Here is a 4185-nt window from a genome sequence, read left to right as displayed (position 1 = left end):
TTACTTAGGGGGATGTATTCAACTGAGAGTTTCAGGTGATTTGTATTAAAATGACAAATTCACTGTTATTGAAACATGAATTTTAAAAATTCATTTAAAATCCACTGTTATTGAATTTGACATTTCTTAAAGTACTCTAAAATCCACTGTTATTGAAAATATTTTAAGTTGTGAAGTTTTAAAGTTTTCATGTGATTTTAGGGTGTTTGGGTAGGATTTCTTAGTTAAAAAAATTAAAACTCAAATCTCATAGTTTTAGGTGATATTCTAGAGTAGTTTAACAAAAATCACTTAAATTTCTGCAACTTATTGAAATCATCTAAAACCCCATTAAAAATCAAATCACATCAATTTAATACATCCCCCTTAGTTCCCAGATTATTAAACTCGTGGTTAACATGCCACGTGTTATCCTTTCTTATTCGGCGCCTTAAGGCGAGGCGGGAAAATCAAAGTTAAACACATCTCTTGGTTGATCTATACTAGTATCTTTTCCATTCTCCGGGTTTTGGTTCATCTGTTCAGTTTCTTTTCGAAATCCAGAAGCAAGCGAACCTAACCGAACCGAAACTGATGTCGGCCTACGAGTATCCAAACTTCTCTCGCTCCGACATCATCACCGTTCTCACGGAGGCTAACATCGCTTCTCTCAAGGATGCCGATCTCAGGAACCCTACTTTTGACTCCGTCTCCGACCTCTACACCAGAATCCTCATCTATCTCGACGTCCTCAGCGAGTATGCATTCCTCACTCGATTCCACTAAACCCTAATTTTATCTATTTGGGGGAAATCTGATCATCTCATTTGAGCGAGTTCGAATGTTTTGTTTTTGACATTTGGGTCTTTCCAATTTCAAAATTTACTGTAGAGAAGACAAAGGGCAAGTTGATTTCGAGGCTTTGGAGCAACTGGAGAATCCAGATCATCACACTACTTCAGCTCCGGTGATGAATCTCTACGTCAAACTGAAAGATACTTTAGAGATGGTGGAGTGTCCGCTAAACATCAATTTCAAGGATCTCTTACGCCCAGACTCATCAAGAACCGAGTTTTTCATCGGAGCACTTTTGAACTTTGGCCTACACAAGTATGCTCCTTTTGAGTCTTCTTTTGTTTTGAATCTCTTAAGTTTGATCCTTTGCATCTTCTTTGTTCCTATTAGGGATTCAAAGATGGAGCTTATAAGACCACTGACAGAAGAGTTGACTCTTCTTGATGAGCAACGGAGGCAATGGGAGGCCAAGATTGCTCAGGTAATGCAATTAAAAAATGTATACAATATATAAATATATCGTCTTTTTGGTTTTCTGAAGGCTTTCCATACAGTTGAATGCAGAGATTGCAGAGTTTGATGAAGCCTGTGAAAGGGATTTGCCTTTTGTTCAAGAGCTCGAAGCGAGTATCGAAGAACTCAACCAGAAGATATCAGAACTCAATAACCAGCAGCTGTCTCTGCGAGCTACCTTTAACAAAATGAAAGAGGAGAGTACACTGATGGATAACAAGGTTAGGAAATCGAAAGATATGTGCAAGTGTTTCAGTCTGAGAGGAGTTTCTAGCTCTTGACATGTGTATTTTCTCTTTACAGATTTCGAAAGCAGAGTTCGATCTTGTGCAATCTGTCCAAGAAAATGCCAACCTCCGCTCACAAATTGTTCAGTCTCCAGACAAGTTACAGGTTTGTTTTTGTTTTTACTAACACCAGTTTCTAAAAGGACGTTTTGTGTATACAAGATTAGTTCATAATTTCATATGTTATTGTGGAGACAGGGGGCTTTAGAAGAGAAGAAATCAGTGCTCGAGGAAACAAAGAAAGCTGAGAGATTAGCAATGGAGACTTTCCAGGAAAAGGCTGCCTTCTTGAGGTTTATGAAAAGGTATCTAATGGAGAAACTCTGGACTAATACCAAATCACATTAGTCCACATACGAAACTAAATGCATTTCTGACATTCTTTGCAATTTGATGTAACTCTTTGAGCTTTCCAAGTCTTTGATCACTGTTGATACTGCTCCCGAACGATTCAAACGACATCATTATTTTACTAAGTTAGGTGTTTATTGCTCTGATGCTTTCTTTCTTTCTTTCTTTCTTTCTTTCTTTCGTTCATACACCATTATTTTGGTGTCTACTAGTTGACAGCGAGTCCAAGGTGGATATAATATATAGTATTATAGTTTGGGCCTGTAATATATTCTTTTAATTCATTTAGACTTATAACAGTTTTATGCTTTCATTTTATGAGCCTAAGGTGTGTATCATCAATATTTTGCTTTACCACTGTGGTAACAAAGTTCATGCTATCCATGGTTGCCTTTTGCAGGCATTCAAGAAAATGTCAAAATCATCTGCGCAACTGCAATTAATTAACGAACAGGTGACTACAAGAAACAATGTCCTTACACTTTTCAATGCTTGTAGAGTGTGAACCATGCATGCATCTCCAGCATGTAACAAGGCACAAAGCCGTCCAATTTATTGGAATGAGATATGAAGTGTCTTTCGATGTATCATTCATTTTTTTGTGTCTGATGATGTTACAGGTAATCAATGTGAAAGCAATTGAGAAAGATCTAAAAGCTCAGAAAGCTAAGCTTAGTGAAGATGGGGCAGCGTACAAATCGCTGGAGGCGAAAGTGGTTGAGCGAGAGAGAACAGGTAAGGCTTGGTTTATGTCTTCCCTCTTTAGAGATATTGTTTCTCAGTTTTGTTTGTGTGCGGAGGCTGTAATTTCTGTTCTTTACACAGTGAGACAGTTGCACGAATCGTTGAAGCAGTTAGAGAAATAGAAAGAAGTCATGTTTGATGACTGGACGAAACAACTGAATGAATTAAAACTGGAAGTTGAATCCGGAAGACGTCAACTTGAAGCCAAGAAAATGATGTTGAATCAGTAGTCACTATGGTAATAGTTCCTTATGTTGGTACATCTAACGATGTGAATTTGTATGCTTTAGCATGTCCCTTAAGTGTTTTGTTGGTTATATTTACAATAGGTTGATGAGAATACTGCCAAGACTACCCAGGTGAAACAATCAGGGGAAGCTAATGTGAAACAGTTAGCAGCTAAATATCAAAAGATCGTGAAGCAGGTTCGTCTCATTTCTCTTTCAGTGACCTGTCTCTCATGCTGCATCACTATCAAATCAATCGAGTAGCTGAAAAAGGCAGATCAGGATAACAAAATTTTTAATGCTTGATGTTGCAACAAGTGTAGAGGTTTTCAATGTGACAAAAAACTATCAGAGATTCTTTGTAAGACAAGTTAAACTGAGCCTTGTCTTTGATGTTCGCAGTTTCATGAATACGCGGTGTCGTTTGGAGCGGTTTTGCCAAGCTTGTGAAAAGGAAGGAACGTTTGATTGGGTCAGGCGAAGGTAGAGAGAGATTGCAATGTTTTTCATATTTCGAACTAAATTATTGCGATTGTATCAGTATCAAGCTTGGAAAATATATTTAGTTATGCTTATTTTTGAGTTTTCTAAGAATTTGAGAAAAAGAGAAAAGGCTTGGAGAATTAAATCCTGATTGATACACCAGTTATTTTTCATATATAAAATTTTTTTATGTTTCTAGTCTAAAGTTTGATGATTAAATTGTAAATATCTTGGTGTTATTATTCTCTAACTCTACAATATTTATGTTTATGTGATTTATTTAAATTTTTTACTACAAAATATCTTTGATACAAAAAACAATATAGATTTTACTCTATGTTATTTGAAAAAAAATTTCAAACTCTAAATATTATGATAAATGTCTAAAAGGTGTGAGTGTGAGAATATGGTGTTTCGTAACTTTTGTTGAATGTATATAGAGAATTCGGCCAAAAAAACACTGAACTTTGCAGAAATTGCCAAAAGAAACTTGGACATATGGGCTAGCCAATAAAACCGTGAACTTTTGTTGACTTTTTTAGTTTATTAAGAAACTTACGATTGACTGACCAGATTAACACACCGTTAACCGAGTTAACAGATAAATAAGCGGATGTTAATTTTGGGTGTTAAAGTATACGACGTCGTTTCATCTCTTTGTCTGATTAAAGACAAACGACGTCGTTTATCAACGCTTTGTTCTTAAAAATATGGGTTTCCAACAGCTCGAACTCGTGTACTCGGGTTTAATGATAGGGGTTTTTGCCACTGAGCTAGTGGACTTTGCAATAGATTAACGAACACAA

At 36.3% G+C, this 4185-nt stretch overlaps 1 pseudogene; it reads left to right on the top strand.

Annotated features, from left to right (window-relative positions):
• The first annotated feature begins 513 nt into the window (after positions 1–513).
• On the top strand, positions 514–3503 carry LOC106340841 (annotated as a pseudogene).
• The last annotated feature ends 682 nt before the right edge of the window (positions 3504–4185 follow it).

This window comes from Brassica oleracea, chromosome C4 (genome assembly GCF_000695525.1).
Source record: "Brassica oleracea var. oleracea cultivar TO1000 chromosome C4, BOL, whole genome shotgun sequence".
Classification (NCBI taxonomy): Eukaryota; Viridiplantae; Streptophyta; class Magnoliopsida; order Brassicales; family Brassicaceae; genus Brassica; species Brassica oleracea.
Note: the sequence above shows the minus strand (reverse complement) of the source record. Positions and strands in the feature narration are given on the sequence as shown.